The 16,985-nt window shown below is 36.1% G+C and overlaps 1 protein-coding gene across 2 annotated transcripts in view; it reads left to right on the top strand.

Moving 5' to 3' along the window:
• The window catches only part of Nha1 (Na[+]/H[+] hydrogen antiporter 1), a 217,451-nt gene that overhangs the window by 79,937 nt on the left and 120,529 nt on the right, over window positions 1-16,985 (top strand). The window lies entirely within an intron of this gene.

Genomic DNA, 16,985 nt, shown 5'->3' with positions numbered 1-16,985 from the left:
GAAATATTTCGGGCGAAGCATGTGCGAGGGTGATAAAAAATTTGGGTCAGTTCTGAAGCGAATCGGCGAAATTAGAGTTTGAAGAGTGAGAAATTATCAAAGGGTAGAAATACGGTATCGAAAATAGACGTGCAAGGGACCGAGAAGGCTCATTTGTAGAAACTAAAAAATTGCATTTTAATATGGATGTGAAAAATACGTGTAATTGTTATTAAAAGAATGGAACATACTGATAAAAAGGAATATAAAATAGTCCGAGTACAGAATTTTAAGTAACCATAAATAAGTAATTGGAAGTTCATTATTTTTCTTTCAATTTCATTTAAAACCTTGAATATTTGTCCATGTTCCTTCCATTAAGAAATACAAACTCCTTTCTTCCAGATTTTTATTATTTTTATATCATAGAGTACATCCATGCACTGTGTATGAAACATATGTAAACATTTATGGAAATATTTCAGTAACTTCAAAAATTAATATTGTACGAATTCCCTATTGGAATTTTTCGAATAAGGATACATTAAAGAAAATAAAATAAAAATAAAAATAACACCAGAAGTTAAATGATTATAGTTTACAAAATATATGTAAACATTTATTGAAATATTGCAGTAACGCCAAAAATTAATATTGTACGAATTCTGTATTGGAATTTTTCTAATAAGGATACATCAAAGAAAATAAAATAAAAATAAAAATTTCATTGCTAATATTTAACGCGAATATTTAAATCTTCCAGATATTTAATTTTAAAGTTAAAAGTCCGTTCAAAATATATTTTACATATTATAACGAAGATATAATAAATAATAAATACTCGAGTATATTTTTCCTTTCTTCCGATATACTTACTTATTTTGATATTCTTCGAGAAACGAATTTCTGTTGATATTGCTTCATTCCCAGTTTGAAATGTCCAAGTGGAGCCTGCGAAAAGCGAGAGTGTACAGAACAGTCGCATTTGCTTAGCTTGCAAGTGCATAAAGTGTGCGAAGTGAGACATTTCGCGGATGTTTCTTGCAATTTAAACACAATCTAGGTGGAAAGTTTGCCCTGGCGTACGTACGTTATACGTGTTTAGTATTCCTCTGTTATAAATCATTTGATACTACTGCTTGTGCGGTTTTAATCGTTCGTTAAAACATTATCGAAGCTCACTGTGACGTGGATTAAATATGTAAAAATTATCATTTATAAATCGAGACAACGTGCAATTCACGGGCAAGGGGAGACAATTGAAAACGGAGTAGTCAGTAGTATGGGATTGGATAACATTGACGGGTTATGAATGCGGCAATTTGAAACAATTATCACTTATACTCTAGAATTAATTAATCGTGACCAACAATATCGGAGATCGAATGTCTGCGAATGGTAAAACGGTGTAATTGCGAATGGTAAAACATTAATATAAATTTCACACGTGCTCCAGTCATTCCTGTCACGATGAAATTTCGTCAATAATTTAACGCCGTTGAAAAATAGGTACAGGTGTGGTAGAAAAAATATTTTAAAGAAATTTGTTAGAATATTTGTGCAAATATTTGCAATGGTAGTAATGATATTTCAAAAGATACTGAAATCGTAGCAGAGGTGGATATCTTTGCAGATTTTTGGAAATATTAATTCTTTATCTAGTATCTAATATTTATAGAAAATTCAAAAAAATTGTAGGAAGATCTTAGAAGATTGATTAATTAAATTAATTTTCACTAAATTAATTTTCTGCAGTCGTTATTAGATAATTAGAAATTATATTCTAACTTCATCTAATCTACATTTTCAACCCAATTGTTCGTCATAAATTTTGTTCAATTATTCTAATTACCTTCTAAAGGTAAGAATATATTTGTATTATAATATATAGTAAATCAGATTAATTTGGAGGTATCGATTTATCAACCAATTTTTCGTTTTTTGTAACAGTTGTAGAAAATACTGATTCTTTAAAATTCGACTGTCATGTATATTTATTTATATTTATTATTTATTTATTTTATTGTAAAGTTTTATTGATATCGTGCCGACAAAGTAATATTTTTACGCCGATGGAATTCATTAAGGTAAATAATGCATTATCAACGATAGAACACTGAATAGCAAGTATTGGTGCAAGTATTCCGAAAAACCGTGCTAACAACATATTTTGTAGGATAGCAATATTGTAATAACTCGACGCAATCACTGCGTCGTCAATACAGGGTCGGTTTATTTTTAAATTCATGCAATTTATCGAGCCATAACATGCAGAATGTACGGTAAACTGAATAAAAAGTACTTGACCATTTCGGCAGAACGTTATTCATTAAAATATTCTTTTCTTTCCAATGAATCGATACTGGTCGAAATTTTATTTGCATAAAATTCTATTTTACATAAAATCGACTGTGTCGTCCGAAAAATATTGGTGTCCATATTTCACATACTGACCAGTACATTATCTATGTATAATATTTAGTATTTATTAACTCTTCTATTAGGATGAATCTTATAATCGTAATCGATAATTTTTTCTCTAAGTAGCATATTTTATTTTTCTTTATTTTTAATTTCAATATATGGTAGATCATATTGTACTTCATTTCAATCTTAGAACCAAGAAATTTGAAATATAATTTTTGCATGTTGTCACACCATATAAATATAATATTTACACTGGCAAATATATTTTATCTTCTTTCTATTCCTAAATGCAATAAGTCTAGCAGATCATGATGCAGTTCCTTTAAATTTCATACTGAGGAGAATTAAATCAGGTACTTGTATTCTAAAATCGTCCTTTTAGAATTACCTTCCCCCTAATTTATAGTAACCAAGTAAAATTCTTCAGCCCCTTATCTCCCTACATCTCATCATTTTCTCTACATGTATTCCTTTAAAATACTCTCGCTTAATAATTAAATCAGGTACTTGCTTTCTAAAATCGTCTTATTAGAACTACCTTCCCTTTACATTATAGTAATCAAATTAAATTTTCCAACCTCTTATTTTCCTAAATCTCAACATATTCTCTACATGTATATCTTTACAATACTCTCGTCTAAAAATTAAATGAGGTATCTGCTTCTTAAAATCGTCTTCTTAGAACTACCTTCCCTCTAAATTATAGTAATCAAGTGCAATTTTTCAACCTCTCATCTCCCCAAATTTCACCATTTTCTCAACACCTACACCCTTTACAATACCCTCATTCAAAAATCCCTATATTTCCCTTAACATCAGCGCCTCAAAATCCTTCCACGATCTCTTCGACCAATTTTTCCACTCCTCCAATCGGTATCAGCCTCTCGACCGAATAATTCAATAAATCCAAAATCGCTATGATTCCTCCGTAAAAATATAATCACGAAAGTGTGGCGTAATTACCTAATTACCGCGCATCCCGATCTTAGAATATTCTCTCGCGGAAATCCGGCTGTCGTGTGTCGGCGATGTAAGTAACAGGGTCGAGCACCCACTAGAACATTGTCGCAATTTTCGTATCAAAAGTTGGTCTATCTACCCGAACCGGGGCAGACGTGGTTGCATGTATTAGTTGGTTCAGAGTGCCGCGAAATACTTGTCCCCATTTAACCGGCGCGTATTAATCCATTTTAAAATTCAACCACTTAATCCGTACGTAGCGTGTAATGTGTATACACACTTACTCGATCCACGAACACTCGAGGGTCTCTTTATCTCTTCGCCGACCTCGTCACGAGCTCGCTCCTCGAAATCCTTTTTTTCAAAAGCTCCGGCACACGTTTGTAACAACAGAGGGTGGCACGAGTGGGGTTTAATAACGAGCCTAAGGGGGCACATTAGGCGCATTAATCGACGACGATGGATGCTACGTCAATGGGACGTGGTGTTGTAATTAAGCGGTTTAAATAAAACGATGCGTTGTTTGCTCGAGGGTGAAACGAGGGTGTAATACACCGGGGTTGAATGTCGAAGGTAATTATCGGGAATGAATAAAAAATTGGAGAGAATCGAAAATTTAATAAAATATTGGGTAGTTGAATTTTTTAGGTGTTCGTAAAATATCGTATGACGTAAAAATAAATGGCAAACAAAGGAGAGAAATTTCTATCGAGACTGTCAGCTATGTGGAAATTTAATTATTTATCGGAAAATTGCGAACATTGTTATATGCGATTTTAATGGTGACTTTTATGATAAAAGTGCTTGTGAACTTTATTTCGTATCTTTCAAATTTGAATTTTTAATTTCTGATCGAAATTGTTGATGCACGGGGGGAGGTAAAAGGGGAATATTTATCATTAAATTGCATGCAGGAGAATTTCATCGAAAATTGTGCATCGTCGAATCTCTCATTTTTCACCTTCATCGTTTTATCCTTGCATAAAAATCCGTTTCGTTTCTCTCGCGAAATTCACAAATTTTCCTCCATTATGCTTCATTATATTGCCTAACGCTTCGTTATTTATCCCCAACAAATTCCCTTGATTAACAAGTTTCAAGTTACACGCTGAAAGTGGAAGCTACGAGCACCTATTTATTATCTAAAATATAAATAAGTGGATGAAGCAGAAAGATCGCTGTTCCTCGACATTCTTCAACCAAATTAACATTATTCCCAATTTTAAATAAATTCCCTTACAACACTTAGAAAGTAGCCAACTATTGACAGTAGATTCGCCCAATAAATTACTACCAATAATTAATCAATGTAGAGTCACACAGTCTTTACTACACTGGAGAGTACTTCGGCTTCTAAATTTTCACTGACTAGGGACTGTATTTGACTTAATCTCATCTCTAACTAACTCTTGAAGACTGCTAGTAATTAAAAACAACTAAAAGACAACTCAAGATTCCCAACACTGATGAACTGAAAGACAACTGAACTCAACGACTGATGAACTAAACTCTTCCAGAACGGGCCCTTTTAACCCTTTCGGTACGGAGAGTGGTGGCACTGGAAGCCACGAAAACGTGTTTTGCGGTATTCACAGAAATCTCGAGCGTGATTGACACTAAACTTTTCATTCGGACCGCGACAGTCATCGGTGACGTAGTACCTAGAGAACGTTTCGTAGATGCCGCCAATAGGCGACGGTAGTACCCAGAGAATGTTTCATGGCCGCCGCCATTGGGTGGCAGTAGTACTGAAAGGGTTAAGCTCGAAGCGGGCCACCCCCGAAGGAGGAGAAACTCCCTCCACGCAAAGCTCTGAGGTAGAAGGGATTCCTTCTTCCAGGTTAGGCTCTCCGAAGGGTTACCCTCACGGGGACCCTTCCCGAGAGGTGACCGCGGACGCGATACCCTCAGTTTACAATGGGGGAAGCCGGGGTTACGCGAGGCCACCTCACGTGGCCTGGCCCCGATCCCCTATGACCCATCTGACAGCCAGACCTTAATGGGTCCTTTAAACCTGGCGAAGTGTTCCCTACAGGACTTCGACCATCGTATCCTAACAATGCCTAAAAATATCCTACATCAATTTCTCCAATAATTCGATAGACTTCAAGAATCAGCTAATTTTTCTGTATCAGTTGAGCGATGGAAATATCAAATTTAATATCACTCTTAAATATTATTTAATAAAATTTACGCGATTGGTAGATCCAAGTATGCTCTACCGAACGGTATAAATTTTTCCTTAAAATTTTACAAATGTTTCTCAGAAAAAAATTACAAAGTTAGGGGTATTTTTAACGTCTCTTCTGGTACAGGTATTCGCGAATTTCGACTCGAGTTTATTTCGGCAAAACGGCTTTTGAGTAACACAAGCTGTCACTTAGAAGCACCGTAAGACAGATCAAAGTCTAAGGTATACCCAACATGGTGTAAGATCGATCAACCGTGTTGAATTTCACGGAAATGGCCGACCGTGTGGAAGCTGAGCGACTATTTTCCCTTGCGGTCGAGCAAGATGGCGAACACCTTGATCAGTTTGTCAGAGAAAAGGTGCTGGGTTAACACCTTGCACTTCGTCGTAAACTGGAAATTACTACTGAAACTACTTATTTTCCTTATACGCCTCTTAATTATTCCTGCGTTTATGCGTTGTTTATGGCAGTTTGTTGAAACGCGGAAGCAATTAGATAAGAGATAACTGTAAGTGCTGGTAAATGTTATTCGATGTGCTTTGAAACAGTGACGCGTTTAATTTTTTAAATTATTATTTCTTTTTACTGCAATTTAAATATATGTAATAAATAAATATATATAATATTAATAAATATTAATTTAATTTAACGAATAATTAAAGAAGCTTTTAATTGCATCTCGTACTTCACCAAATTTTTATGCTACTGATCGTGAGTAGTAAAATTATAATAATTTCCAAAAATACCATGTTTACGTGAACATTGACTATTTAACCCTTGGCACTCCAGTCGCCATTTTTAATATAATTCTAAAGATTGATATTAGTCGATATATTAAGTTCAAGATACCGTAATGACACGCGAAAAATCGAAATAAAATAATTCTACGTGTTAATTTATCCACGATTTCTTATTTTTTGAATAATATCCTCGACTTTGTAACAGAAAATCTTGGAATTGCTATTTTTCTGAGCGTTAAAATCGACGAGTGCAAGGGATTGAACGATAAAAGCTACCGAAGGTCGAAGTAGTAGTTAAGTAAAATTTAGTTGGAAGATTGAAACCATTAAATGTACGGAATAAAATGTTCTTCAAAGAGTTACTCACCCCTGTGAGACACAAATTTGTTAATGGCGTAACTGGAAATCCATCTTTAGCTTTGACATGAAAGCAGCGGTACTCCAAAGACTCGCGTTTCAATTTTCCGAGGCCGTGAAAAGCATGTGTACTTCGAACACCCTTACCTTACAGTGTACAAAGTTTCGTCTAAATCAATATCGAATACCTGTCGGGTATCCTTGTCAGTGTACTTTCAAAAGGGTAGTTAACCATTGGTCAGCTTTCATCAGTTAGTTACTCGTATATGTGGGTAGAAAGTTTCAAACACGCTCAAGGGCTGAATAATTGTCCGGGGGATTAATTCCCATTTATTCTACTGTTATTTTAAAAGGAACTGCACTTACCTTTAAATCTAAGCACGTGGAATAACATTCGTCTCATAAATTAAAATGTACCACTCTTTTTTATTGTATATTGTATATGCATATTTGTAAAAATTTTGTTATAGCAATTTAATAACAGGGAATCTCAGAGGAAATTTTAGAATGCTTAGTTTTGAGACTAAGCAATTGATTTTAAAACTCCCAGTTTTAGATATTCATAATGATTTCGTAAATACTTGTGATCACGTTTTAAAATATAAATGGAACTAACAATATTTTGTACACAGTATACATATATTTGTAAAAATTTTTTTATAGTAATTTAATAATAGAGAATCTCAGAGGAAATGTTAGAATGCTTAGAGTTTTGAGACTAAGCAATTGAGATTCTTAGACTCCAAATTTCAGATATTCATGACGATATCGTAGATATTCTTGGTAACATTTGAAAATATAAAAGGGACTAACAATATATTGTATGCAGTATACGTATATTTGTAAAATTCTTTTATAGTTATTTAGTTATAGGAAATCTTAGAGGAAATTTTGGAATGCTTAGATGAATGCTTAGAGCTTTGAAATTAAGCAATTTAGATTCTTAGACTGCCAAATTCAGATATTCACAACGACATCGTAGACCTTCTTGGATACGTTTTAAAATATAAAAGAAACTAACAATACCTTCATCCCCCTCTCCCAAAAATACTTTTATATCGAAATCTCTATAAATAATATTAAATAAAAATTCCGACATCTTCTGAAATCCCTATCGATCAAAACACTCTTTATCTAAAAATCTTTTCCAATTCCAAATTCTCAAATAAATAGCACCAGCATGTATAATCTCAAAGCCTCTATAATCTATATATGTGTACAATATAGTTTGTACCAGAAGCTTTATGCAAGTTCGCAGCTTCCAAAGAAGGTGAAAAATAAAAAATACAAAAATGGAGACGAAAAAGGAGGAGAAGAACGAGTGACCCAATAAACGGTATAAGCATCGCCGCATTGAATGTGGAGAATAATAATCGACGACATGAAAACGCGCGAAGAAAAGGGTGGCGTAGGCGGAGAACGATTTCTATCGAAGCAATTAGAGGGATGGAGTCGAATGAAACGCGCCCGATATCATTATCATTCCCGTTTCCACGTGATTTCATTAAAAGGCTATCGAGAGGATCGCTTCTGTCAAGGTTCCTCGAAGCAATAAACCGAGTGGATCGAATCCAGATCGCTATATTTATGCTTTATTCGGCAGGTATTAAGGAAATCTTTTCCAACCACGGCTATATTACTGCTTATCGTTATTCGATATAATTAATCAGATTACACGGACAGTTTCCGCGGGTAGAATTTAATTAACCGCCGAGGAACAGTCCGATCCGTGGGTTTTAATTTCTGATACTTAAATCGGAACGAGAAGTCGTACTCGCTTATTCTTATCTCGTTCCATTGCTAATTTCACGCGAACAGGAGGAATTTTCGTTTAGTCTACCGCAGTTTTCCGTAGATCCATCAGGATATCTTCTTCATAAGATAAAATCAATTTAAAATAAAATCAAATAAAAGATCAAAAATGAAAATCATTTTACCCATTGCGACTCGAAGTTGCATAAACATTTTGTACGCAATTTTATAATTACGTCTACGGTTGTTTAATTCCATTTAAATTGGAAATATATCATTGAAAGAGATAATTATTTAGAAAAGAGATAATTATTCATTTCATCCCCTATCTTCGATACGTCCATACTATGCGTAGTAAAGAAGTCCGCTTAGCAGAAGGTAGAATTAAATCCTCATTAACTCTCATCAACTCACCCTTTCTAATGCTAACACAGAAGTAGAGTAAACGCGTTTCCCTTATTGACAGAAATGATCCCTATTTATTAGCCTGATCATATAGCACTGTGTGAGAAAGAAAGCGAACGAAACAATCGAGACAAAGTGAGACAAACGTAAGAAATAGATTCAAGAGCGTAGACTTATTGCTAAAGTGTTAATTTCAGATTCTGAATGTTTATTTTCGAATTTTATTTTACTACACTTATATTTCATATACGTATTAACCCTTTGCACTGCGATTTAATTACCAATTATATTTATATCGAAGTAATATTTAATTTTAATTACCCACTATATACCTATTACATAGACGATAAGATTGAGTAAAGATTGGAGAAATTCTAAGATTTCCGTTCATCTTGATACCCGTGAAATATAATTATGATCACGTAATTAGTATAGCTCATGATCTCGAAATTTGGCACGAAAAATTCGTGACGAGTTAGACTCGTCATTATACTGCAAAGGGTTAGGTTAAATACTTATGAAGTATCGTATAAGTGAAAAGAGTGATGTCTTACTCATGCAGTATTACTCTCCATTCGCAGGCTTACAATATATCATTCGAGTACAGGAATTTCACAGTTATTTTACGCCTATATATATCGTTATCGAATCTGAAGGCAGTGGTTTCGGTAATGTCATAGAAGAGTGATGACTATGAGCGAGCATGGTAAACGGAGATAGCGGAACAACACCCCCTTGCCCGCGTGCCGAAACAGCGGCCTTCTTGTCTGCAACGCGTAATATACATAGCCATTACACCTGCATCGCATCACCGGTGCAAGGATTAAAGCCAGCCTATCCAAAATCCGAAACAAATTCACGTTCGTAAACGGTTAGCTCCGCGCGAGCAGCAGGCTCGGTCTATGAAACGAGTCGAGTTAAACCAGCCGAGTTGGAATATTAATTAACAGGCTAAGTAGCAGCTAAATACACGAAACGGTGAAGTCTATCTCCCAGCGACGCTTTGCCGCGGATAATTAATTTAGATCTCTACGCACAGCTCGTCCCATGCAGAAACGAAGCAACCACGATCGCGTAATCAACCCCCGACACGCGAATCCGCCATCTATAATCCACCCCCTGCAGCTACCCCGTTCTTGAACTACCCCGCGAGCGGGCGGATGGCGGATGCGAAAATCGAAGCGCGTACCGCGACGTTTAACCCGAAACCAGCGAGCCCGGCAGGGATCCGAAAGACAATCCACCCGGTTCGATTCGTGGACCAATAGGGGTGGAATCGCGTCGCGCTTGGATATTGCGCCCGAGGTATCCGCACCGCGTCCAGCCCAGGCTATTACGTCCACGCAAATGTTCCCGTGGCGCAAATCTGTCGGGGATGGCCTACCTCGAAATTGTACGGCCTAACCGATACCGCAGCTCATTAGCCTGTGTGCTCGTTTCGACCTCGAATTTCGATCCCGAGGAAACGATCCGCTATTTTTCCCCCTTTCGTGTCCATTTTCTCACTTCTCTTTTGCTTCCCTTTCTTTCTCGCGTTGCTTTCCGACCTTGAATTTCGATCTCGAAGAAATCATTAATTTCCTCCTTCTTTTCTTCCTTTTCTCTTGTTTTTCTTTCTTGTGCGTTATTTTATTGTAAATTTCGTTTTCAAGAACATCTTCAGATATTTACCTCCGTTTTTCTTTCTTCTCTTTCGAATTCCTAGGTGTTCCTTTTTTGCGATCTTGAATTTCTTCTTGGTTTTTTCTTTTTCTTGATTTCTTGCTTTCTTTTTTATGTATTCGATCTTCAATTTTTTGTTTTAATATTCTCTAGTAAAGACTGCTTTCTGTTCCTTGTTTTTTGATTATTTCATTTATTTTCGCTTAGGATATTGTGTTCTCCAAAATTCATGCTAGAAGTAATTTTGACAGAAAGCAGGTTTTTAATTAAAAATTGTAAACATTATTCAACAACGAAGATGCGCTGTTCTTTCGTGTAGCGCTCCATTTTTAATTACCCTGGTCTGTCAGCTGTCACGTTGTCTTTTTATTTCCGTTAGCAATATTTTACTGCACAAATGGCGCAAAATTCAAATCTTGCCTGAATTTTGGGACATCCATATCTTAAGCGAATACAAATAAAATAATCAAAAAACAAGAAGAAAAGAAAATATAATTTCTGGACAAAAATAAATGCGACACGCGAATTCGACTCATCTGTAAGAACTGTAATCTATGTATATTCACTCATATTCATCGTATCGCTGAAATTACTATAATCTGTGCACGTTATAGTTAGGTACCCATTAAAGAGGTAGTTCTAGTGTTAAAGCACGTCATCAGAAATTCCATCGATACCTGATCCTCGCGATACTTAAATTGCTGTCATATTCCTGGTGTCATTTTCATTTCTCTGCTCCCATTTTCCACACTCCTGTACCACGTATCCACCGTCCTTTCTCTCGATAAATCATTTTAGAATAAAAAAATCCCTCGCCTTGTCAGCACCCGGAGCAAGATGTAACGAATATACTCGACGAAATTAATTGAATCGCACGTTAGTTATACCAAAGAGTAATTAGCGGGCTCTATCGATTAACGATCGGTTACTTCATCAAGACTGACGTATTCGTGTTACGTGAAACGAAAGGGAGAAAAAAAAAATAGGGGAAAAGAGGAGAGAATTTCACGCGTTCGATGGAGTGTTGCGGTGGAACAATGTTTTAAAATAGTCTCGCGGGGGATATTAATAAAGGGCGCTCTAAAACACGTGGTACAACAGCAGTAGAGAGTCAGCCCGTACCTAGTGGTGGGGAAAAAATAAATTGAAACCGTGGAATAAAACATCGTGTACGAAGTTTCCGTTGTTGGCCACGTTGATTCATGGAGAGTCCTCGCTCTCTCCCTCGGATGGATGTTTGCAGGAGTTTTCTCGCTGTCCAGAGGTGTTTGCATTTAGGTTAGAGGCAGTTGACGCGACTCTAGTTATTCGCGTATTTCTTTCCACCCTCTTTAATCGTCGAATCGTTGAAAATCTTGTCGAATTTTCGAACTGTCGAAATGCAAAGTTTAATTTTTGCAGTGTATAATTACCTCAAAGTATATTCGAATACTGACTCGGTTTTGGAAAGATGTATTTACTTTGAGATACTTACTACTCGTCATATGATACTCTTCATACGCGATTCTCAGTATATATATTAGAAGTCGATAATTTTTGAAAATCGTTTAAAATTTTATTTGTCTTCTGTCAGAGTTACAGCAGAAAATATAATGAATTATATATGAGGCTTGTATCAGAAAATTTTATAGGTATATTTGTTTCTTCCTTGAAATATTGTTTTTAATAAGTTTAATGATTTTATTTTTCTTTATTATAGCAATGCTTGTTGGAATATATAGATGCTGTAGAATTGTTTGAAGTGTGTAGGTGCTAGTGGTTCTTCCTTGAAATATTGTTTTCAGACTGTTCAATTCTTCTAGTATGAGTCGGACGATAAAGATTCTTTTGGAATAGCGAAAAGAATACCACGATTAATTAAAATATATGTCAAACTAAATAATTAAAATATATGATTAATTATTAAAATATATGACATAATTCTCACCTTCGTTACTAGAGAAATTCCAGGTTCAAGGAGGTTCGAGGATTTTCTCAGAAGTCCTCGATAAACCCTCTGCTTCTTATATTATATTTTATGGAAATCCTATGTATAGAATTTTCAGACTTTTCAATAGTATCTCAGTCTGAGACAGGGCCTGCTACTTTTTCAAAAATATCAAATATTTTTAAAACAAAACATAATTTGAATATAATTATACTGTCGCACAACCTTTTGTGCATATATATAAAACTTATCCGGCCAAAAATTTCAGAAAAAGAAATTTGGCAGTTAATGGGTTATAATCCCAGAAAAAGAAAGAAAGAAGTTCAACCTTCGTTTAAGCGAATTCAAGCGAGGAGCTGTAAAATACTCCCCACTTTGTCCACCATGGGAAGAAACCATTTTCGGTTATCACGTGGGTTGCCGCATTATCAGACGAATATCGTTCGCTTATGGTCGTTCTTTGAAGCCGTTGCAATTCGCGTTCGCAGCTGCGGGGGAACGAGGAAAATTCAGCTGAAAATTTGCATACGCATGCGAGAGGTGTGCACGCCGCGACGAGGCGTCGCGACGCTGTCTTTGAGTGGCTATCGCGTCGAGAATCCTTTTGATCTTCGCAAACGCCGCTTGTTTACCGATTTCACTTCCTTTTTCCCATTTTTCTTCACTCCTTTTTCGACCTTTTTCACCTCTTTTTTGTTACGTTTATTCCTACGAATAATTAGTTTTAATTGCTTCCGTGGCTTTTCACTCGCCACGAGACGCAGAAAACGAAATGTTCGAAGAACGTTTATGAACCACCACGGCGGGTACTCTAGATTTTCGTGTTTCCTTTAAACCGTCACGTTATTTTCGCTTTTAGTCGACCGTTTATTAGCTACGCTTTGCTTCCGTTTTGTTTTCGTCCTGACTATTCTCGAGTAGCACCTTTCCCGACCGTGATATTGCATACTGGCGCGTTTTATTCCTGTCTCCTGCCTCGCTTTTCTTCTTCCCTGTGTTTCGAATTGACGATCGTGCAAGAGAAACACGGCAAATTTTACAGATTTCCTCGTAAAATTCGAATTTTATTTTACACACACTTTCTATTCTATTTTGTATTACATTAGGATTAGGATATAATTTCTCCCAATTTTTTAGGCCTTTTAAAAATTCGCATTGTTCTTATATTAATTTTGAGAAAAAATTTTGTCCATTTTTAAAATACTTGATGGTGTACTCAGGAGTCCATCGATCTTTAGATAAATCGCAATGATTTTTATGAGAATCGCAATCTGATGTGATCCAAATAGCAAGGAAACGATATTTAAAATAGTTTCGTTTTACTTTTTATTTCCACGCTGTTATAGTATTTTATTACGTAATGTGTATTGATGTTATTGAAAGGTGGTATCGAAAGTTTGCAGTGTTGTAAACTAAATACAAGATATTTGATCAACGTGGGCCCGAGAGTCAATCCTTTCAGTATAAATATAAAGTTGTTATTTCAATAATCTGAGTTATCTCTGCTTGCAGTACGAAATTAGATAATTATCGCAGATTCGATGGAACTGTGTCGACATTGTATTAATTTCGGTTAATCTAATCTATCGATTTGAATAAGAAAAGTTTGCCTTGACCTTGGCTTCGAAATTTTAATTGAAATATTTTTTCTACTTAATTGCGTTCTGTCATTATAACAGTAGGAGAAATCAGAGTCAGATTTAACTATTATTAATTATTATTTAACTATTGTTTTTATTTAACTATTATTAACTACTATCATGTCTAATTTTAATGACGAATTTTATATTGAACATGTTTCCCTTATTTGTTTCTTTTTCCTTATAAATTGCTGCTTTAAAATTTTATTCAATAATTTATTTAATTTCCTCGTCTTTTAGTTTTTCTGTAAAAAAAGAAAGAAAATAAAAGAATTAAATGATGATCAAACTTCGTGCAAATTTTATTAAATTTTCTAAATAAGAATCGTGTTATTAAAACACGAAAAAACTATTTTAAGGGTTGCCAAGATTGAGTACAATTTTTCAAAAGAATAATTTTATGATATGTACCAAAAGATACTTAGTACATATGTTTGTCTGAATAGTAAAAACGTGATTAAATTTTCCAAATAAAAATTATGTTATTAAATCAGAAAGAAATTATTTTTAAGGGTTGCCAAAATTCAGTAGAATTTTTCAGAAGAATAATTTTATTCCAAGTATCAAAATGTACTTAGTACTTATGTTTGTCAGAGTAGTAAAAACGCGATTAAATTTTCCAAATAAAAATTATATTATTAAATCACGAAGAAACTACCCTAAGCTTTACCAAAATTGAGTATCGTACAATTTTTCAAAAGAACAATTTTTTGGTTCCTTCGCTGTCTCCCATCCTTATCATTCCTCCAACGGAACCATAATCCGACAAACGCGAAATCTGGCCATAAATCCCAAGCCTCGAGTCCAATCCTTCGACACGCTTTTCAAACAAATTTCCACCGACTCACCTGTGTAAACCATTGACATACTACTTCTTTCACCCTGTTCTTGCTTATCCCTCGCAAGTCAATTTCACCCAGTCAACTCGTCGGATTTGTCTTAAACTTCGTAACTCGTTTACCAAGACATGTCACCCATGCATCGTTGCACATTCCCTAGACACAATCGCGCATTCCAAACCCATCGATCCTCGTCGCTTAACCGGATTTCCCAATTTTTCGCGTGATCATCACCATCCATCCGCATCGAGATTTTTATTTTCATAGCAACCCTTTCCTCTCCAAGCCGGAGACTCCATCGATCCTCCGAGAGATTGCCACGCGATGCATCGCGCAAGACGTTTCTGTGTCGCGGAAGAAGGTCGCGTGCATTTAAATGCAAAACCCCGGTGCAGGCGAAGAATGGGCTTCGCCGACGAGTTTCAAGGAGCATCCTCGCGGTGAAAAATGGCCGTGTGCGGTTTCGCCATCGCGGCGGATGCATATTCTCTGTGCTTCACCCGTTCGATAAGGTACTTCCGGTTTGTAACATTTGTATCTGCATGCTCTGTGGAATCGACGAATCTCGCGGGGAAAGTGTTTGGGTCGAAATCGTTTGTTTCGGGTTTCTCGTAGTAAAAACTAAATACTAAAATAAACTGTATATTTTAATGATATGGGGACAATCTCTTGCCCTGCATTTTGTCTTTTACCCCCTGTTTTCTGAAGACGTCTTTTGACCTGCTTGGCTCTAAACAGACAGGTTCTTGTGAGTTTGCTGTTTAACAATTATATGTTTGTTACAAATTATAATATACACACGTCATAAAAGGATTACAACAATTAGGTATGTGTGGTGAAATTTCTCTTAATGCTATTGTAGTATCGCAGGTTTGTACGCCCTCGTGTACAGGTAGCTTTAGCTTAGAAAGTTACCGAGGGTTCGAAGGTCAGGTCGGTCGGAGAAACCCCGACACTGCGTCAAGCCCTTAGCACGACCATATTTGGTCACGTTGGCGGAGGCTTTTGGAAAAAGTATACATGTTGGGGAAGATATAAAAGAAGGCAAGAAGTAGTTAGTAGACGGTTCTTTGGAGACAGTTCATCAACGAAAGAAATAGTTTTCGACAATATAATTTTTATATATCTCTATCACAATAATTCTCTAAATATCTCTTTTTCAAGTCTCCAAAAATTAAAAAGAAATTTCCTAAGAGATTTTCGACCTAACCCAAACTCATCCTTCAATAATAAATTCCCCCTCTAACTTATTACACTCGAAACAAAATTCTCCACTATTCCACCCCACGATAAAAACAACCCCGACATCATTCTTCCATTTCTCGCGTTCCGAATTCCTTGGAAATGCCAGTAAAAATGGAAGAAAGTATTCCTGAAAATATAGAGCAACAATGCGAACTCTATTTTTCGCGTTTTCGACGATTTTTATAGAATTTCCGGTGAACGGAAAAATTCTTTTTCCTCTTCCCTTTTCTCTCTCTCGAACGCATAGAGGTGCATAGAGGTGCATAGAGCTTCATAGGGATGCATAGAGGTGTATAGAAATGGGAGCAGGTTTCAAGAACGTGGGTTACAAAGTCCTAGAACACGTCCTTCCAGACTCTCCCCCTCTCTCTTCCTCTTTCTCTCTCCCTCGGCTGGGATTCCTTTGATCCTTCGAGACCCATCGTCGCATCGAAGATGCTCGTTAAACGGACTCCTCGCCTCTTCCAAGATCACCGATTCCACGAATCTAGAGGGATCGTAAATCAACGGTTATCGGTGCCACGTCGGAGGCTTGTTTCTTCGTTCGATCGACGGCTAAAGGAGGCTGGTGGATTCTAAAACCGTGGCCCAAGAGCGACGCGGGGCTTCCAGATTGAAAGTTTCGTTTACCATAAAACCCCTGGGATCGTGATTTTATTTTAAGTCGGAACGAGTTAGCTTCTGACTGCAAGATGTCTCCATCGGGTGGCAGTCGAAGCCGAAGAGCGTGGTAGTTGAGATAGGATCATTAAAATCGAAGAGTGCGTAGGGTGGGTGCAATCTGTACTAATGGAATTGGAAATTTTATTCTATTTATTTCGTTTTAATTTTATTAAAATTATTATTATTAATATTATTAT

The sequence above is a fragment of the Eufriesea mexicana genome, unplaced genomic scaffold (assembly GCF_001483705.2).
Source record: "Eufriesea mexicana isolate 0111107269 unplaced genomic scaffold, ASM148370v2 scaffold3062, whole genome shotgun sequence".
In the NCBI taxonomy this organism is placed as follows: domain Eukaryota; kingdom Metazoa; phylum Arthropoda; class Insecta; order Hymenoptera; family Apidae; genus Eufriesea; species Eufriesea mexicana.
This window is presented reverse-complemented; position numbering and strand designations above follow the sequence as displayed.